Below are 22693 nucleotides of genomic sequence, written 5' to 3' on the forward strand. Positions count from 1 at the left end.
GGCTATCACGTGTTGTGATAGATAGTGCATCGAGGGAGATGGGTATGAGACCCACATGAGTTGCCTTGGTAGTAACCCAACCTATATGATCGGAGATCCCGTGAAGTAGGACCTGGGAAAACAAGCCAGTGGTGAACTGAGGAGAGTAACTTTACTAACCCACTCCGTTGGAGATGCAATACTCTCGGATACTGTATGGTAGGATGACTACTGTCTTAATGTGTTCTAAAGCTTATATGTAAGCAAGATGCTGTCCTACAGAGCGATCTTTGGAGGAACACACCTATATGAGCTTGACTGCTGGTCACAGTCTATGAGGTTTGGGTGATCTCTAGTAAACTCATGAATAGGCCAGGAGTGTGACTAATATGCTCCACCCGAGGGGTCACCTTCGGCAGTCTAGTACTAGTAAGACTTGTGGTGAAGCTCCTTTACGCCAAACTGACAATTCAAGGCATAGTCCATTGTTCAGTTGTAAAGGGGTGTAGCTACTTGTTCTAGGTGAAGCTCAACCTTGACAGGTCTTCACTCAAATGCTGGTATATTAAAACAGTGATTGGAACGAGGGAACACGATGTGCCCTTGAGATCTGGTGGGGGATTGTTGAAATTGGTAGTGGGCTTTAGGCCCATTAGAGAATTTCAGAAAAATCTCCAAGGGCCCATGTAGGTGGTGGCATGACAAGGTGGTGGGAGTTTAGTCCCACCCCGCTAGTGGAGGAGAGTTTGGACCCCTTTATAAGGGTCTCTCTTCCACATGCTATTGGAGAGTGAGAAGAGAAGGTGCCCTCGCGCACTCCTCCTCCGCCGCCCGCCTCGCCACGCCACGCCTCGCCTCGCCTCGTCACGACGCGACGCGCTGCGCTGCGCTGCGCTGCGCTGCGCTGCGGGAATGAGCCGAGCCGAGCTCATACCTACGCGCTTATTTTTGCCGGTCAGGAACGGAGAGTCCGTAACGGACACGGCACGATCCGAGACGTCGGATCGTGGGCTGTTACCGACTCGAACGTGGGCCTCTCCACCCAGCCGCCTTTATAAGCACGCGATCGCCTACCCTAGCCGTCACGAGAATCAGATCACATCTGCCTCACGCCTTCGTTCCTTGAACTGCTGCTGCCGCCGGCGACTCCATCCCGTTTACCGCGTACACGGTCGACGGGAGAGCAGGCCTCCGAAACCTCGCCTCTCCGGTTCCTGTACGGGAGAGGGGCGATTAGGTTTTTGGGGAGCGATCACGCGACTGCTCGCCTCCGTCCGTCTGCTTCGTCTACGTCCGCGTCGCCCTCGTCATCGCCATGTCTTCACCAAGCGAAGCTGACCGTCTCTGCGAGGAAGCCGAGAAGAAGACGGCAGAGGATACTGCCGCCGCCGCCGCTGCTGCTGCTACGGGCAACTGGCCGATTGGAGGGTATGACTCGTTTATCCTCATGTTCGTATTTATCCTAGCAGTACTACTTGTTTGCATAGATGTATCCGTTATATGCGTAGTATGTGCTAGGTTAGCTCAAGATCAGTATGTCATTAGTCTAGTCAATGCCATGCTAGTTATTATTCCGTGGATTAATATACTCGGAAAATTGCCTATTTACTCAACAGTAATGGCCTAACTATTCACAGAGATTTGAATGTCAGTCCGTGATAATTAAACACACGTGTCAGATCTGATTATCTAGCACGTGAAACTCCGTGTATATATGCCATGGTTCCTTCTCGAGTAGTTGGTCGTGGACTCGCCATCACCGGTTGTTAAATTCTGTGGTCGGATCGGGGCGTCGCCGCGTTGTATGGCGTGGCGCTTGATCCGTTGTCATAGGAATTGATCTGTTTTAGACGAAGGGACAAGAACGATTGGAGGGAGTCTATTGCAGAAATAAATGACTTAAGCTGCTTAGGTGGGCATATTAGTCACGGTTTTGATGTTGCATGTACGATTTGTATCGGAAGGTTGCGGATAGCCCGGATGCATGGATACACAAAGTCCCCAGATGCATAGGATATGTTGCCTACAAAGAGTTACATAAGGTTACATGTTGACTAGGATTCTTTCTTTCTAATTAACCACTCTCCCCTGATTTTCAAGATGGGTGAGGGCCCTCATTCCCCTTAATCTCCAATCAAAATCCACCTCTTTGTAAAACCTATGTAAATTTATGTATGGGTAGCATTGCTGATGATTTCATTAGGATAATAAATTCTAGCGGGCCTTATCACAGTTGTAGAAAAAGAGACCATGTCTTTTTTTCTTACAAAGTCCAAAAATATAGGACCATTCCAATTCTATCTAGCCATCTCCTCTTCTCCCCATTTAAAGAAAAGATAACAAAACCTGGAAACAATCTGGTCACATGAAATCTCTACGATGGTTTCTCTCTCTCTCTCCCGTGAACAACAAATCTAATTTCTCTCCCTCAAACTAAAACATGCAATTTGCGGCATGGATGCCGTGTGTTGAAGGAGTTCATTGCATCAAAATTAATCCAATCTCTATATTAGTCACTCTCTGTCCAACCGACTCAAACACAAATCCATCTATCCTCCATCAAACTAAAGCAAGCAAATTGGGGCATGTATATCCTGTTTGTTGAAGGAGTTCATCGCATAAAAAATTTCACTCATCTGGATCAGGTTCATTTTCTCACACAGTTCTTTCTTGATTTGTTTTCTTCCATGTTTAGACTTGAATAACCCATGTCTTTTCCTTTGAATCCGGATTCAATTTTTTTACATGTTCTTCATGGATTGACTCTCAAACCTCTATCCAGGGTATTCTCCCGGTTGGCTTTGTATCACTGATTTCTTTCCATTTTTCATGGATGCCCCGTACCGATCAGGTATGAGGCACATCAGCCCGGTAGTCGCGTAAAGAACACTCTGATCTACTAAGCTGTACCTCAGTAATACCGTAGCCCGAACAGCCAAAGCCACGTACATGTATGACTCCCTTTCAAGCGACGGTACCTAGGCGAGGTATTTATTGTTAACCCGCAGCACAGTGTACGAACTAGGCCGTCTACGACAGAACGAAGGCGGACCTCCATCTGTAATCATTACTCCTGTCAGCACAATAGAATAACCTTTTGCATCATACCCTTTTATCTGGCCAGTTCCAATCATGCCTCCTTAGTTTAGTCGTTTAATTAACTATTGGACCTGCTCACAATTTGTTTGACGTAAAATTTAGAGAACGTAGCTATGCATTGGCTCTTTCTCTTCAGATGACTATGGTGATTGACAATTCAAAAGGGATATAGTTATGTATAAAAGCTAACAATATATGCTTCAAATCAATGTTTGAGGTAAATTTCGGACATGGTACATGACATAGCATAGGCTTCAAGTAACATTGGCTACTAATCTGCACATACGTTTTCCACATGCTTGCAGATTCTTATCGCTATATATGAACTGAATAAGAAAATAATACTCATCATGTAATAGTAGTTGTTGTGTTATGTGCAGATTAAACAGTTTTTCGACTGACCATTGTTTATCGCTGCAGACCAAATCAACCATAACGCCTCTTATGTTTTCTGACACAAATTTGTTGTACGTCCAGAATTATGAATGTTTCTTCTTGCACCACGTAGATGTTCGAAAAAGCAATAGTGATGTTCTTGCACCACTCTTTGAACTATTATACGGTCATGTTCTTTGACAAGAAAATTGCTACTCTTCTTTCCAATCGGGAAAACGAATTCATTCAGTTGTTGGTGAACACAAGTATCAGATCCGGCGAGCTCATGGCGACGAGAGCAACCCGACGCCATGTACACTCATACTCGTCGAGCGGGCACTGCATGAAGTGAGCCAGCAAGGGCACCTCATTGTACAACTTCGTGCGCCATGGCGGCTGCCATGTGATATGGTTCTTCTGACGGCTGCAGGTTGGGCAGCTCTCCCACGGACGCACACCACTCGTGGAGTTGTGAGCATAGGTTTCCATGATGCCTCCTAGTCCGGCATCGCTGCCACTTCGCTTTGCGGGAGCCCCCACCTCACTATGCCGGCATCGACCTTGGCTGTCTGCTGAACATGGAACAAGATGGTGATCATGGTCAGTTTCTTGAGACAATATAGCAGCGTACCAATCGAGCCGAAAGAAAGCGTCAGGAGTGACGGAACGAGCCGAAGAAAGGAACACTACAGCGGGCGTGAGTGGACGCCGTGGGATGCATCGATAGGACATATGGCGGCAGATCGGATCAGGTATGCACATGAGGAGTTTTGCAGCCGGTCTTCATTCAATTTTTTTTTTGTATTATGGGCGATACAACGGATGAAACTAACTGGATCTTATTAAAGCCCAAGGGTATTTTTAATTAAAAATTTGTTTAAATTTACTTGGTCCAATTAAGTCTAGGGGTATCGTTGTCTTAAAATATTGAATTAAGTTAATTGCATAAACATAGCACTTACTTATAGCTAAACATCATCATGCATGGTCATTTGAATTTGCGTGAGGGTGATTCCTGAGGTCCTCTCGAACCCTTGTCTCAGGCGAATACATCGCCGCCCTCGATCAGCATTCCACGCACTCGTCGCGCGACTCCCTCCTCTAACTAAAGAGAGGTATTCGCTTTGATATTGCCACTAATGACTAATAAATGTAAAGGATTCAACAAATCTTCTCTTTAATATTTTTCCACAGGAAATGAACTAAAAAGGGAATAAATCACGTGGCAAAAAGGAATGGAAGGAGAATGGAGAAGAAACAAGTCACTAGGAGGCACCAGAAGGCCATCAGAGTCAAAAACGACATTCCAAGCTACCGCACGCGTCCGTTTGAGCGGTTGTTTGACCTGAAAACCGAGCAGATCATCTACCTGAACAACTTATATAAAGGAGACCCCTTGAAATGTCAACAAAACAACATCGAGCACAGCTAGAACCTCTTCATTATCATCTTCATCCAGAAATATTAGCCGCTGCCACTTTCATCTCCATATCCATCTCCACCACCATAGTGCTCTCTCATCTAGTTCATACTTGCAATCGTGCATCCCATAAGGCATCCATTGTAAGACATATTGCAATCAATCAATCCCAAGATGTGTTCTTTAATGTTTTTTTCTTGCAATCTGATCTTCATGTGTGAGCAGTTCGGTAAGGTATAGGGTGAGGCATGAGCCTTGCAACCCCATGTTTTTGGTGAAGGGATCAATGGAGGTCTTTCACGCAACGTCTTGTATGTGTGAAATAAAATTGTTTTGTGAAGTGTCCCTTGTCTTGTCCGCGATCTTCATCCATGCAAGTACCCATGATCATGGAGATTGAGCACCGGTGAGGCTAGGAGTAAGAGGACCGTGAAGTGCTATACCGAACATCGGTGACAGTAAGGTTTAATAGGGTAACATGGATCATAACCTTGGGGATTCATGAGGTGTAGTCATTAAGCAACCAATGCTTTTGTATGATATTATTATCTTAATTATGAGGGCAACCTCGCGATACGGATAGGGCCTTCGGTAGGACAATTGATTATTGATGGAGGACTCGATCCGGTCAAGATGTTATTGGGACACATCCCCCACTCCGATATGAAGCAATCACCTCTTGATGGATGACTTCCCAAGCACAAACTAATATCACTTTTGATCCCAACACAAATACATGGTTGTAAGCATTAAGAGCTCATCCTCGCGCCTTCTTTTTATTATAAGTGTTTGAATCACAATTTGCTTGTTGATCTCGTCAAAAGCTGGATTGAGACTTTAGCATAAGCTTGCTAGAGATCATTTCTTCAAGGGAGTCTTCCTCATGGGTTCGATGCCCATGGTCACCTCTGGAAAAATAGGTGTGAGATACCCTTTATTGTTCCAATACCAGATCAATAAAAAGGAGATATCAATTGCATAGGGCAGGAACTCGTGTGCGGAAGGGAGGAGCTGGTTTGGGTGGGCCAGGGCATTCAGAAGCGGGTGTGACAGCGGTACAGTCTCCCACAAAGCCACCCAGGTTTGTCTCTGGTTTGCGGGAGAAAGCGCTTCTGGACCATCCTGGGGATCAATACAGGCCCGCGTTGGATGTCTCTCGTGGTCTGCGCTTGGGAGGCCCAACTCGAGTCTACAAGAAGAAGGTTGTGTGGTAGACATCAAGCTCTTTTCTAGCGCTGTTGTCGGGGAGGTGAGTGCTCGAAGGTATATCTTTAGTTCTTGCATACCTCCGGAGTCTTTAGATCTCCAACGATGCAGGCAGTTTGCGGGTCACCGTTGGAGATGCCCATAAGGGCAGCACATACCCATATGATACAGAATTATAGAATAGTTGTCTAGTGAACAAATTACTGTTTTGCAACTCAGTAAGTATTTTTTTTTTGCGATGGTCTTTACAATGGTAAAGAGACACAAAGGTGACTGAAATTACAAAAGAGAGAAAGGGGCAAGCAAGCCAGCCTTTGGCACTCACACTCACCACCTTGCAGGTTGTCCCAAATATTGATGTTAAAGAACTACAAAACATAAACTAGGAGGTAAGTTAAAGTTTTGTGACAACCTCACTCGGTAAAAAATCAGACCTATCACTCTCAAAAAATGGGTAAAAAGAATTCAAGCTAGGAGATTCTACATTCTCCAACTACATATAGAGCTATACAACACCCCCATTGATTGGAAACCTACGGTAAAATGATCCCATAAACAATGGAATTATAGGTATGCAATAGCAAAAAACTGACTAACTCAGTTCTAAAAAATCGATAACAGATATATTATTCTGCTCAAATTGTCCCGACAAAGAGAGATATTCAACATTTGAACCAGACTGGATTTCGTAATATACCAATGTGAGCCAAACTATTACCATTTCATCTAACTTGAATAACTGAGGACGGAATTTGACTATGGATTCTAATAACTCCAGAAGTTTTTATTTGGTTATGATTCAAAAGAAAACCGAATCATAATGCAGAGATATGTGCATAAAAAAGTTTTGATCTATCAACAATGAAGTACATGTTAAGCAAGATAAGATAAGTGCACGACATGCCGATATCCCCGTGCTGAGCTTATGGAAATTGACGTCCTTGAGCATCAAGTAACAGGACCTCTCGCTATGGTCGGAGCTAGAAACGTTATTTCTTAAAAAACGAGTATATAGGTACATCGTTAAACCATATGGTTTAAAAAATATTTTGTTAAATTTGCATATTGTGTGTCCCTCACATATGGTATATTTAATATATTGTCAAATTTGTACACAGGTGCTCCAGAAACAAGTATATTGTACTCTAGAATTTTCTACAAATATATTTTCCTAATCATATAATACATCCGCTGTTACACTATTTTTGAAACGATATCACTTAGAGATATCTAACATACATATGTATAAACTACATATATTACACAAGTATCAAAATAGTTAGAAAAAAATCATTACAAAGGAAAAAATGAGATTCAGCGCAACACTTCAGTATTTTTCAATGATATCCATTACAAACATATAATAAATAATTATATAATATTGTTAACTATGCCTAATACGCAATGGAAAAATATACTCTTTCCTACAAAAAATAATCCTTAACATAGTTGTATAGTAAGTATAAAACTTTAATATAAATATGTATATATCGAGAGGAGCGAGGCAATAGGGGAGACTGAAATTGGTGACGAGAAAAGAGGCCGCCTTCGCCGCCACCATTGTAGATGTCATAGATGCTCCCGTCGCTGATTTCTTAAAGTACAGTTTGCAGATTGTTGTTTCACGAACCATCCTTTCCTCGCCTCCGGTCCTTGGGTGGCCGGAGGATAGGGAGGAGCGTGATAGTCTTCTCGACCTTCCAACACCCAGCATCGGCCGTGCACCTTGTCCAGCCACCCATGCTATGGAGCGGGCCGGATGAGAATATAGTAGGCCAGCTTTCCATCGCCGTCAGTGGCCTAGAAGCACTTCGCAACGATGATTTGGGGATCTCGCGATACAGTTCTCTTTCTTCGTCCCGGGAGGGAAATTGTCGGTGGTCGAGCTAGAGCACGTTGAGAAGGTTGTCGTCCGCACCCTCGGTAATGACATACATCATGCCTTGGTACCTAGCAAAGAAATCGAATTGGGATTAGTGTTTTCTCGCTTGCCGTTGATTTCAGGAAGTGGGCGGCATGGGCAGGCTAGTGGCCCTTTATTTATTCTCTCTTCTCCTTTCCTTAGACCAGGCTCGATTTCGTGTTCCAGGGAGGTGGTTTGATTCCGTGTCCGTGGTGGACGTGGCCGTTGGTTGGTTCGTGCGTTAGGTTTGAAAGAAATGCTCTAATTTAAAAAAAATGGTGTGTGTGTTGGGTAATGAGCATAAATTTAAAAAAATTCCTACGCATATTCAGATCTTTCTATGGAGAGACCAGCAACGAGAGAGGGGTGAGTGCATCTTCATACCTTTGAAGATTGCTAAGCAGAAGCGTTGCTAGAACGCGGTTGATGGAGTCGTACTCGCGGCGATTCAGATCGCGGTGTGATTCCGATCTAGTGCCGAACCACGGCACCTCCGCGTTCAACACACATGCAGCCCGGTGACGTCTCCCGCACCTTGATCCAGCAAGGAGGAGGGAGAGGTTGGGGAAGATCTCCGGCAGCACGACGGCGTGGTGTCGATAGAGAGACGAGGTCTCCCGGCAGGGCTTCGCCAAGCACCGACAGAGAGGAGGAGAAAGAAGAGCAGGGCTGCGCGGAGGGAGAGGAAGATTGATGTCTCCAACAGCCCAAAGTGCCCACTATATATAGGGGGAGGGAGGGGCTGCGCCCCGTTGAGGGTTTCCCTCTCCTGGGAGGGGCGGCAGCCCTAGATTGGGGGAGGTGCAGCGGCGAGGAGGGGGAGGTGTTGGAATTATGCCCTAGAGGCAATAATAAATATAGTTATTATTATAATTCCTGTATCAAGATAATAGTTTATTATCCATGCTATAATTGTATTGAATGAAGACTCTTTTACATGTGTGGATACATAGACAAAACACCGTCCCTAGCATGCCTCTAGTTGGCTAGCCAGTTGATCGATGATAGTCAGTGTCTTCTGATTATGAACAAGGTGTTGTTGCTTGATAACTGGATCACGTCATTGGGAGAATCACGTGATGGACTAGACCCAAACTAATAGACGTAGCATGTTGATCGTGTCATTTTGTTGCTACTGTTTTCTGCGTGTCAAGTATTTATTCCTGTGACCATGAGATCATATAACTCACTGACATCGGAGGAATACTTTGTGTGTATCAAACGTCGCAACGTAACTGGGTGACTATAAAGATGCTCTACAGGTATCTCCGAAGGTGTTAGTTGAGTTAGTATGGATCAAGACTGGGATTTGTCACTCCGTGTGACGGAGAGGTATCTCGGGGCCCACTCGGTAATACAACATCACACACAAGCCTTGCAAGCAATGTAACTTAGTGTAAGTTGCGGGATCTTGTATTACGGAACGAGTAAAGAGACTTGCCGGTAAACGAGATTGAAATAGGTATGCGGATACTGACGATCGAATCTCGGGCAAGTAACATACCGAAGGACAAAGGGAATGACATACGGGATTGTACGAATCCTTGGCACTGAGGTTCAAACGATAAGATCTTCGTAGAATATGTAGGATCCAATATGGGCATCCAGGTCCCGCTATTGGATATTGACCGAGGAGTCTCTCGAGTCATGTCTACATAGTTCTCGAACCCGCAGGGTCTGCACACTTAAGGTTCAACGTTGTTTTATGCGTATTTGAGTTATATGGTTGGTTACCGAATGTTGTTCGGAGTCCCGGATGAGATCACGGACGTCACGAGGGTTTCCGGAATGGTCCGGAAACGAAGATTGATATATAGGATGACCTCATTTGATTACCGGAAGGTTTTCGGAGTTACCGGGAATGTACCGGGAATGACGAATGGGTTCCGGGAGTTCACCGGGGGGGCAACCCACCCCGGGGAAGCCCATAGGCCTTGGGGGATACACACCAGCCCTTAGTGGGCTGGTGGGACAGCCCACAAGTGCCCTATGCGCCAAGGAGAAGAAAATCAAGAGAGAAAGAAAAAAAAAAGGAGGAGGTGGGAAGGAAGGGGGACTCCCTCCCACCAAACCTAGTCCAACTCGGTTTTGGGGGGGGAGAGTCCTCCCCCTTGGACTCGGCCGACCCCCTTGGGGATCCTTGAGCCCCAAGGCAAGGCCCCCTCCCTCCCACCTATATATACGGAGGTTTTAGGGCTGATTTGTGACGACTTTTCCACGGCAGCCCGACCACATACCTCCACGGTTTTTCCTCTAGATCGCGTTTCTGCGGAGCTCGGGCGGAGCCGTGCTGAGACAAGGTCATCACCAACCTCCGGAGTGCCGTCACGCTGCCGGAGAACTCTTCTACCTCTCCGTCTCTCTTGCTGGATCAAGAAGGCCGAGATCATCGTCGAGCTGTACGTGTGCTGAACGCGGAGGTGCCGTCCGTTCGGTACTAGATCTTGGGACTGATCGCGGGATTGTTCGCGGGGCGGATCGAGGGACGTGAGGACGTTCCACTACATCAACCGCGTTTTCTAACGCTTCTGATGTACGGTCTACAAGGGTACGTAGATCACTCATCCCCTCTCGTAGATGGACATCACCATGATAGGTCTTCGTGCGCGTAGGAAATTTTTTGTTTCCCATGCGACGTTCTCCAACAGGAGGAGGGGTGGCGCACCCTTCTGGTAGGCCTTAGGCCCACCTGCGCTAGGGTCCCCCCCCCCTCCCCTCTTCTTGCGCCATGGGCTGAGTGTGGGGGCGTTGGGCTGGTTCCCTCCCGCATTTGGCCCATCTAGCCTCCCGGAGTCGTGGCACCCTTCCGGCGGACCCTCGGGGCCACTTACGGTGGTCCCGGTATGTTACCGGCGACGCCCGAAACACTTCCGGTGTCCAAAACCATCCGTCCTATATATTAATCTTTACCTCCGGACCATTCCGGAGTTCCTCGCGACGTCCGGGATCTCATCCAGGTCTCCTAACAACTTTCGATAACCTCGTATAACAATTCCCTATAACCCTAGCGTCATCGAACCGTAAGTTTGTAGACCTAACGGGTTCGGGAGACAGGCAGACATGACCGAGACACCTCTCCGGCCAATAACCATCAGTGGGGTCTGGATACCCATGGTGGCTCCCACTTGCTCCACGAAGATCTCATCAGATGAACCACGATGTCAAGGATTCAATCAATCCCGTATACAATTCCCTTTGTCTGTCGGTATAGAACTTGCCCGAGATTCGATCATTGGCATACCTATACCTTGTTCAATCTCGTTACCGGTAAGTGTCTTTACTCGTTCCATAGCACGTCATCGTGTGACTAACTTCTTAGTCACATTGAGCTCATGATGATGTTCTACCGAGTGGGCCCAGAGATACCTCTCCATTATGCGGAGTGACAAATCCCGATCTTGATTCGTACCAACCGAACAGACACTTTCAGAGGTACCCGTAGTGCACCTTTAAAGTCACCCAGTTACGTTGTGACGTTTGATACACCCAAAGCACTCTTACGGTATCCGGGAGTTGCACAATCTCACGGTCGAAGGAAAAGACACTTGACATTAAAAAAGCTTTAGCATATGAACGGTGCTATGCTTAGGATTGGGTGTGGTCCATCACATCATTCTTCCAATGATGTGATCCCGTTATCAATGACATCTAATGCCCATGATCAGGAAACCATGATCATCTATTGACTAACGAGCTAGCCAACTAGAGGCTTGCTAGGGACACATTGTGATCTATTTATTCACACATGTATTACTGTTTCCTGTTAATACAATTATAGCATGAACAATAGACGATTATCATGAACAAGGAAATATGATAATAACCATTTTATTATTGCCTCTAGGGCATATTTCCAACAGTGTGTGCCACTAAGACCATATATAGTTGGACTTGGTAAATCCGACTCCTCAAATGTTCGCGGCGCGTCTTTGAACAATAATCTATCACTCCTCATACTTAATGCTATGCATTCGAGCTTTCTCTATTTTAACTCCTAGATCCATATGGGACTAACCGGGACTGAAGGTCCCCGCCCCTGGCGCTCCAAAGCGGCCACGTGGAGCACCGTTAGCCTGGTTTGTAACACAACCGGCACAAAAAAAATTAGCCTTGTGTCCCGATTGTTTACTCCTTGTTGGAAAATTGGGACTAAAGGCCCTTTGGAACCGGGACTAAAGGCCCGTTTTCCACTAGTGCACGGTCACGTTCGGGGCTCCATATACATGTGGTTGTGCCACGCGCGTCACCCTATGCAGTTACATGCTCCAGGACTGTAGCACGCACTACAAAAACTACCATCCAGACGTGCCGGTTTTCCAGGATGTTCAGCCCCCATTTATACCCGCGACCATTAACCATAGTCTCTTCATCGACGACATAATAAGTGGCCCTCCAATGGAGTTCGGCGTGCATCATATGGACACCCACTTGAGGAACACAGACCTCACAATGGTGTACACCGACGACCATGTTGTGATGGAGAACTCCATCAACATCATGGAGAATTTGTTTGTTGCTGATGACAAGTAAAAAGTCGTTGGGTTCGACCTCCCATACACCGGAAGTCATGCCGAGCATGATCAGAAGGTTGTCGTTGCCCAATTGTGCGTGTGCCATCACGTCCTCCTTTACCACTACTGCCTGGCCAGAAAGCCTTGCAAGCATTTCACCAGGTTTGTCAGCAAACCTATCTACAGGTTTGCTATAGTGGACGCCACCAACGATCAAAGGTGCTCAAGACTTCGGGCTTGGCCTGCCAGAAGCTTGTTGACATCCACAACCACTAGAAGGTCTGAGGCAGCAAGAAGACAAGGACTCCAATGTTGACCTCGTCATGGCCATCATCAACCCCTACTACAAAGACATGAAGGATGAATGCGACAAGTATCTGTCTGGCACTGGCCTGGGTGAAGAGACTGGATGATTATCACATCGAGACCGTGGCCAAGAAAGTTTACACATGCTACGAGGTGTTCAGGCAGATCATTGACATGAGGAAGTGGCTCCTACCTGAAGACGACGTGGGATTGAGCCTCAAGCAGAGCGGTGGTAGCAAGCGTCACGACAAAAGATGATTTGATGATCGTTTCACATAATTTATTATGCATGTAGTGTATTTGAATGCTTAATTAGGTTATGCAATCATGTTGTTATGTTTGTAATTAAGTACTTATGTATTTGTATGTTTAATTTGGTTATGCAATCATGTTCTTTGTTTGTGTTATTTTGGTTGATCGCACACAATTAATCTAAGTTATCCGTATGCTGTTAATCACACACATCTTCATCTGTGCAACCGTTTGTGTTAAAATTGGCTCATCGCAAACAGTTCACCCGGGCAACGTGTTTGCCGCCTATCGCACACATCTTGATCTAGCTGATCGTTTGTGTTATTTTATATCATTATAAACAGTTCATCTGGCTCATCTTTATGCCATCGATCACACACATAATCGTATTCTGAATCGTATTGGATGGATCCGCCATCGCATACAGTTCGTGTCATTGGCGACGAAGATTGAACTATATCGTTTGCGATTGGTCGATCACACACAGTTTCGTTGAAAGATCTCTTAGTATCGCGTTTAGACCATCTTGCAGTAGTGCTAGGTTCCCTTTGACTCGACCCGATTCGCATCTCCCCCCCCCCCCCTCCAAGTGATGGCGTCAGCGCCGTCCGTGAAGGAGGTGCACACTCCGAAACCCCAAGACGGGCGTATACGCATGCCACAACACTTTAAGACGTGAAAAGGAGCCATCGCAAGATTATAATTAAAAAAACTCATTTAAAAATTGTCCAAAATCTATGGAAATATCAATTACTTATGATTTTAACTAAGTACAAGGACCTATATGCAATAGTACATGAGGTTACCTTTCTAACTTACTCAAAAGCAAAAACAGACCGGATATTCATAATCTATGAAAAATTCTACTCCGAATTGATATATAATATGTGTATGTTTAACTTCATATAAATTTGATTTAAATTAATGAAATTTTAAGTTTAAAAAATTGAAAATAAAAACTTAAAAAGACATATAATATCTATGTCTATGGCACACCCCTCGGCATGGTAATGCCACGTGGCATCTTCTAGGCAAAAAATCATATAATATCTATGCTGTGTTCGGACTCATCTGCTTTCCTAAACTAGTGGAGTTTCCTTGTTCCTACTGCGTACGACCGCCGTGAGGGCCGTCAGCATTGATTTGACTACGAAAGTCTGTCGTCTGAGCCGAGTCGGCAAGTCCATCTTTGTGTCGACGGTGATGATTCAACAAACGGCCCCTGTCGGCATAGAGGAGGTATGCGGCCGTCGGCATAGATGGAGGTATGTCGATGTATGGCCTTTTTACGCCTACGGCTTCCCTCGAGCCGTCAGCATACCTCCGGCTATGTGGTTAGCATAGAAAACACTGTCGGCGTCAACAATTATTCCGATAGTGATTTACTTTATGACTACCTTGTAAAAATAACCATAAGAACCACAATGAAGCAACCACGGACTGAGCTGAAACAACACAATCATACTTGGAATTGAAACTAGGTTCTACCACCAGATTTGTGCAATGAGAAAGGCTGCAATCTATTGATGATCGCTTGACCACTGCGCTGAGGCACGCACGCCCAAAGTCTAGCACCGAAAAGACAAAACAGAACAAATCGCCAATAGTCCACCGTTGGTGCATTCCTTGAGCAAATCGCAGAGATCCTAGCTCATCGCACGGCTTGGCGCCCCGCCCGGCGCAAGCCTAAAGCTGAAGCTGACAAGGCTCCATCACGTAATGGCCCGATCAAGCGAGCGAGGCTTGAAAACGCCGGAGACACGCCCTCGCATCGTCCCAGTCAAAGATGCGACGACGTTCCAGGGCATCATGGATCAGGTCCCCCCAAATGGAGCCGCCGCCGCTTAGTGTCGCCGCGTTGCCTAGGATCCAGAGGCAATGCCTGAAACCACAACGATGGAGGGGACATATATCAGCTGGTCGTTGCAGTTACCATGCATTACAAGCAAAGTTTCAAATACCACAACGTACGATTGAGGTTTGAGCAGGGTGCTATCAAATAATACACTAAAAGATTCATGTGTACTTGTCCAAAAAAGTTCTGAAATACTATTTGGCTTAGACCCTCTATTCAAGTGAATTATTAAAAGTTCAGCTATCGCCCGTGCGTGCGTACCTTGCCCTCGTCAAAGCGACATTGGCACGTCGCCAGTTCGACAGGAAGCCGCCGGAGCCTGTGTCGTTGGACCTGACGGTGGAGAGGATGATCACATCTTCTTCGTTGCCCTGGAACCCATCCACGGAGTTGACGCGAAGAAACAGGGGGCGCATCGCCTTCACGTCCCCGATCCACCCCTGAATCGCCTCCACCTGAGCGGTGTACGGGCATATGACACCCACGCTAACCACCTTCCCTGTGCTGACACAAGCTGCACGGCAAACACCATGACATGAGTTGGCATGCCGAGGTGCATACACGATTCATCAGTAACATAAAATGATATGTTCAGCGAATTGTTGTTCAGGGGGAATTCACACACCTTTCTTGAGACTGTGCAATATTTGCAAGATGGCGACCACCTCGGACAAGTTCGTTTTGCTCCGGCCACGGTCTTCCACACCGTCGATGTTGATGAACGAGTATGCATGGCCCGAACATTGCACCTGGAAGGTAACTACGTCGGTGCTTGGTCTGCATCACATTCGGGCCATTCAAGATTTGCATGTCGTAGAAACTGAAGTTGAGGAAGATGCTTATGGAAGGGTGCATCCTGTACTGCACGTTGAGGAGGTGCTTCTTGTGTCCGAGTAAACCCAGTCTTTCAAACAGGCTCCTGCCCAGCAACGCCTTATCTGCAACCTGCAAGAGATGATAGAAGTCACAAATGTATGTAGATACCACTACTTCAGCGTATATGAACGGTATCTGTATATATCAATATGCACCTTGCTTTGGACCATAGCTGGCAGTTGGCGCTCGTCACCGATAAGAACTGCATGCTTCAGTCCTGAGACTTGCAACGGGATGAGGGATTTACATTCCTTGAGCTGTGCAGCCTCGTCGATCAGAAGCAGATCCATCTTCTGCCCCTCTAGCTTAGACGAGCCAGACACGGTGCAGAAAATGACGGAGGCGCTTTTGATGCAAAACTCTTTGATCACCGAAAACCCTTTGGTCACAGGAAGGTTCAGGTCCTGCAACAGCTCTCTCGAAATGTCTAGAATTGCTGTCATTTTCTCCCCCATGGAGCAAAATGTTTGTCTCTTAAGGCACTTCTTACTCAGCAGCTTGCTAAAGTCGTCTAGGATCATCTCGTTGAGTAAAGCAATGTTGTTGTAGTTCTTCCCCAGGGTACGGTCTATTGAGACATGGGACATGATTGTGTTCAAGCACTGGCTAAGCTTATCAAAGATCCGGTGGAAGTCTGACGTGGGGAAGGAGTAGTACTTGAGTTCTGTGCCATCCATGTGCTTGATCGTGGCTATTTGGTCGAGCAGAAATGCTTCCAGTGAAAGAAGGCACCACCTCCAACCCGTCTCCGGCGCGAAGCACTCCGTTAGGAGCTTCAGACGAGTGTCCAGGAAGATGTGGTCAAGATCACCATCGATGGGCATGCGTTGCCTGTTGCCGAATAGCAGCAGATCGCGGTGGCCATGGCACCTTCTTCCAGGAGTGCAGACATCGGGGTCAGGATGCTGCCTCCTCAGCGCCAGGAGGCGGGACGCTACCTGGCAGACGGCGGTGTTTGTGGGCGCGCACGTCAGGACCCGCCATTTCATCTTCATCGCCGACAGAAGCAGTACGGTGATGGTCTTGGTTTTTCCCGTGCCAGGCGGCCCCCAAATGAGGCTAACCTTGCTGCTCGCGCCGTCACCGCCACTCTCCACGGCAGAAACGCAGCTCAGTATGGCGCCAGTCTGGGACTCGTTGAGCCCGAATGCAGACAGCCAGCTGCCTGATACGGATAGTGGCACGTCGATGCCACTGCCGCCGGTCAGGGAAGTGCTCTGTCTCGCCATGGAAAATCAGTCGTCAGATGAGAAAATCATATATACTACTAGCTAGTACTAGAAACGTACGATTGAACGAAACGATCTGCGATTAAGTCATGTTTTCAATTTCAGTTCAGAAAAAAAAAAATCAGCACTAACCGAAATCATTGAAATTCAGTTTGCATTTCGGTCAAACGGCCGAAATATTCACTTGAATTTAATTAAATATTTAAAAAATTCGAAAAATATTTTGAAAAATATACTAGACAAATTCCTGAAATATTTTGGGCGAAACGTAATATTTCAGTGTTTACTGAAATTAAGTGAATTTCATTGAAATCTCATTGAAAATTAAAACCATGTTAACCAAGGCTTAGCAGCAGCATGGAGGAGTCTTCCGCTTCCCCCGCGATAACCTTGAGAAGGGAATCGTCTCTCTTGAGAAAATATGTCAAATACTTGGGTTGGTAGCGGAGGCACCGCCAGATGCGTTGGTAGGGATTGAAACTGAGCAGGCTAACAACAAACACGTAGCTGTTTACGTGATCATCTACCCGCTGGCAAGCTCTTACCACAAAGCTGCTGTCGTCGTTGCTGACTTTGAGGACCTGGGCAAGGCAGTAGGAGGCGCCATCGTTGCTGATGGCAAGGTCAATGTCAGACTCAGATGGCCGAAGCGGCATCGCCGCCGAGAGCAGGACGATGTCGCCGGTGCATGCGGGGCAAGCTCCGCGGACGGTCAAGCTCCTCCTATTGAAGTACAACGGCCGTGTCTTCACAACCTTGGAGGAGCAGTTGGTGGTCTGTGCGTCCAGCAGGTTGGACCTCATCTCTGCTCGGATTTCTTCCAGCAGAGGGGCCTTGAATGAGTGCAGGTAGCTCTCGAGGCCGAAGAACCTGTGAGGTATCCGGCTCACCTGCGAAAGAAATCACGCACGCACCATGCAATAATACATGCATGCTGGTCAAGTTCTCTGCCGCCTGCTCCCTGGGCTGGGACTGGGAGGAAGGATTCGACATGAAAACATGTGCAAACGCAAATCGATCGCAGGTCGATGGAATGAATTACCTTGTCCGTGGTTGAGGACGTCATTGGAGAAACCAAGAGAAGATGAGGTTGGCGAGGTTCTGCTCCACCTGCGGCTGCCCCATCCTCTTGCTCTCCCCACCTTTCTTCTCCATGTTTGCCGGAGATCTGCCGAGTGAGGTGTGGCGCGCTTCACCACTTCTAGTCACTCCTGTCGTGTGCTCCTCTTGAGTCACTGGTTCTTGGTACACCAACTAGTATTGATTGATGATGCATATAGTTTGGCGTGCATGCACCCGGGTGGACACGGTCCGGGCCGGTCCGGTCCCGGTCCGAGCCGGCGTTTGGACCGAGCAAGCCGGCGGTCCTCTTTTCAGGGACCGCACCGGCGAGGCAAAAGCCCGGGCCGGACCGGCGGACCGGCCAACAGCTCACCGGCGGCGAGGTGGTGACCATGACATCGGCTATCGAAGGCTCTAGGTCGTAATCGGAAGCGGAGACAGAGGGAATAGGTGCGGGCACTCATGTAGAGCTCGATACTGAGGTCAGGGAGGCCGGAGAAGCAGCGACGGCGACGGAATCGACGACGAACGACGACGGCCGGAGCTGGAGATGGAGCAAGATCCCGACTGATTCGTCGCGAATCCCATCGATTTGTTACGGGGGGAGAAAATCCGATGCTTGCGAAGCTCCTGGACATGGTCGTTCGTCCTGGAGAGGACAGTGGCCACGTCCTCCTCCATCTCGTGCTCTGGACGGCGGCGGCGGCGGCGGCATAGCACGTCTCTCCCGCCACGCCTGAGCCGCCACACCTCCAGTACCACCCCGGCACTCCTCCAGCACGCCCCCGCCATGCCTCCAGCACGCCCCCGCCATGCCCCGGTCGTGCCCTCGCCATGCCGCCGGTGAGCTGTTCGGTCCGCTCGGTCGGACCGGGCTTTAACCGGACCGGACCGAGCAAATTTCGGTCTTGTTTTGAGGGACCGGACCGGCCGGTTTTTGTGGTCGGGCCTGGACCGAGCCGGCTCGGACCGAGCGGTCCACGAGCGGGCCACGAAGCCTGCTCGGTACGTCCAGGCTGACCCGCCAGTCGCATGGCCTGCCCAAGATACTGCGCAGCACGCGTGCGATCTGGAGTCTTGTGGTTTCGAGGACGAATCTATTACAAGTAATCGAGAGAAAACGAGAGTGACGACAAATGAATCGAAGTGTATTCTTTATTGATGATTCTCATGCTATATATACAAGGGGGAACCGACGTCCGACAGGACGCGATGGTTCAATGTGGGTTATTTGTAGTTGCTTGACTTGAGGCTGCAAAATAATGATGAAGCTAGCTAGGTTGATTATTTGCAGTTGCTTTGTTTGCCTTGTATCCTTTTAAAGCAAGTACAATAGATCTGAGTTAGCTGACTATAGGAAATAAAATAGTATATTTTTGCTTTGTTGGAGGAAAGAGAATAGAAGAGAGAATGTAAGCGGGCTCTTAGTTAAGAGTCAGCTCTAGCACGTTCTTCTAGACACTTTGTGAGAGTGAAAGATGGGTCATATAATAAAAAAAAAGTATTACACTCTTTTAACCAACTATTGGCCCTGTTTGACTACTCTAACTCGGTTAGAGGTTCGAGTCAGATTCTAACCCTGAACAAACCTTGGACTAACTCTAACCAAAGACGTGTTTGGATGGCAGGGTTAGATTACCAATAAATGCACTTTTCCCAAACATTTGGCTCCTTTAACTAGGATTTGGTGTGGTGGAGGTAGAGGGAAAAATAATGTTTTCTTGTCCCCACCTAACTCTAACCCAAATAAGCACCTCTTGGGTGGTTAGTTCTTTTAGATGGGTTAGATGCATCTAACCAACTTTAATCCTCCTGTTTGGATGTTTTGTAGTTAGTTTGGTTCAATCTAATCAACTCTAACTCTAAACCATGGATCCAAACAGAAACATTGTACATATTGGCTATAAGATGAGACATAGATGACAAAGCAATGGCTTATAGCTAGCAGCTGGCTATACTATTAACCATGCTCTCATTGAGCATCAAGCATACATTTATTTTCTATGACTACATCAGAGCCACCAAAAACAAAACAATTGACGGGAGAAATACAAGGGACTTTGCCCCATCAATGTCGTCTAGATTGTCTTGCATTGCAGACCTCCTTTGACTAAGTCCATGTCATATGTGCTCAGTTTGTTGTAGTTGGTAGATGTAGCTGTGATAGGGTGTTCATAAGGCTGGTCATAGTGGAGAGTATCATATAGTAGTATCATGCATATGATACTCACTACAAGAAATATGCTCATATGTGATGTTTTTTAAAATGTCGTTGACGAATTCGTCATAAATCTATGACGATTTCATCCGAGATCATCGTAAACCGTTTGAGGGGATCAAATCTACATATAAATTACGACGATGTGAGTCAAAACGTCGTAACCGCATAAGAAGAGATCGTCATAACTTTTACGACGATTGTAAAAATGTCGTAACATGTTCTAACTATGTTGACATGTCACTCGTGGGTCCATTCTATCCCACCTGATCCTAGTTTGTGAAGCAACCTACTATTCTATCATTCCGAAAATTCTCGAAAAATTCTCATAAATACTTTGGACTATATATTTCTCAAATATGTGAAAACCCTCCCTTCCATAGTTCAAAAATAATTCAAAAATATTCATTTTCCTATTCTGTTCAGAATAGCACTTTGTGTAGGAAGTGCTATTTCTATTTCTTTGATTACCCTCAAAATTGTTGGGCACTCTTTCCTATCCAAATCATTGCCTCATGAAAACTTTCGTAATCATTTGCCTAGTAAATCTTTCTCAGCAAATTTCCAAAGTTTGTGTTCAGCTAACAACTTTGTGAAGGAAGTACTAGCTAATTTTGCAACAAATATATGGTAGTTCCTTCACAAAACAACTCATTTTGGGCCCTTGAAAAATGGAAAATCAATTTTTCGTCCAAAGAAAATGCATAGAAGTTGGTTATTATCCATAAAATGTGGTATAACTTGAGTGAAAATTTTAGTGGTGGGATTTTGCAAGATATTATTGGTACTTTCTTCATAAATCTCCATTGTTTTTAGCACTTAGGGCATGTACATTGGATTAGACAGCGGGTATCTATAATATGTATCCACGTCATATAACGAGAGCACTACAGACGCGTCCTACAAGGGGGTGTATTTTCCTCTGTATGCTAGCAAAGGCACCGTTGCATGGAATACATAATACTATTTACATCACTTTCATTAATGCTAATTACATGTAATCTCTGATCAGGTTTGCTTCTTGTTCATTGTAGAATATAGTAAATCTTATTCTTCTTTACCCTGTACTATATTTTCCCTTCGCTGTTAAACCTTCTGATTCTTTAATTTTCCTTTGCCAATTCTTAGAAAAATGCAACAAAAAACAACAAAAAATCTTCAGCCTATCTATTTTCTCTCCTGGAATTGAAACTCATCATTGATCAACCAAACTGCAGGGCTATAAAATTCAGAAATCAGTGCATGTAGCTACTATCGATGGAAGCAATGATATACGTTCAGTGATTGATTTCAAACGCTAGATAGGTAGAATGCAAAGCGATAACATCGTCTAAACAAGAGAACAGAAGCAACGATTGATGGGAAGAACATAAGAACATCATGGTGGATTCACGAGGACATGGATATATACGGCGCCACCGGTCGCCGAGATTCATGTGCACAAGAAGACTAGCACTCCATGGCTTCAGGAAGAAGGCAGTTAGAGATTTACCGATGCTCAACCATACAATGGCGAAAGAGGCGTCGATAGCCAGCGAATTCCACGCGAATCGCCCGTCTACAGATTTAGCGACGGCCTCCTCCTTCTCTCTCCTCCATGTCATCTAAAATCCTAACTGTCATCCCTTATAGACAGCTGACTGTACATCATTGTACATGTTCTTAGAGATTATTTTAAATGAGACATGTCTTCACCAATCAGAATAGAGTTCACGGATCACCGTATTGAAAACGATCTGAGCCGTCCAAGTCGTACAGATCCAACGGCCCACACCCCCTCACCCTATCACCCACCAACTCCTCTCTCTCCCCCGCACAACGAACCCTAGCCCATCCAGATCGAGCACCCCTCCTCCTCCCTTCCAGATCGCAGCCGCCACCTCCTACCCACCGTCCCACCCATCCTCTGCACCTCCGCTCGTCGCGCCCTTCCTCCGCTGCTCCACCCCTCCGCCGTCGCCGCCCAGTACCCCTCCACCTCCTCGGTGCGCCGCAGTGCCCCTTCCTCCTCCTCCTCGGCGTGGCGCGGCGGCAATGCCTCCGCCGGCCGCGATGACCGAGGCGACGACGGCCGAGGGATGCGGCAGGCAGGAGGCCCTCGCTGCACCGACGGGATCTCAACCTGTCCCTGAACCCTACCAGCGAGTCGCCTCCCTCGCCATGGCGAAGCCCTCGCCGCCGCCGCCGCCCAACTCCGGCCTCCGCATCCTCCTCGCCAAGGACCGCACGGCCACTTCCTCTCCCTCCGCGCCCGCGGTCGTCTCCAGCCACGCCGACCGCGACCGCATAATCGTGAGCCCCCTCCCTCCCCCCATCTCGTACCCTTGTTTGTGGTTCCTAGGCATCTACATCATTAACCTGGGCAAGACATGGGAGAAGCTCCAACTCGCGGCGAGGGCTTG

General features: G+C 46.9%; 1 pseudogene; it reads right to left on the bottom strand.

Annotated features, from left to right (window-relative positions):
• Window positions 1-14702: 14702 nt before the first annotated feature.
• LOC123409612 lies at window positions 14703-17667 on the bottom strand (annotated as a pseudogene).
• Window positions 17668-22693: the final 5026 nt, after the last annotated feature.

This window comes from Hordeum vulgare, chromosome 7H, assembly GCF_904849725.1.
Source record: "Hordeum vulgare subsp. vulgare chromosome 7H, MorexV3_pseudomolecules_assembly, whole genome shotgun sequence".
Taxonomy (NCBI): domain Eukaryota; kingdom Viridiplantae; phylum Streptophyta; class Magnoliopsida; order Poales; family Poaceae; genus Hordeum; species Hordeum vulgare.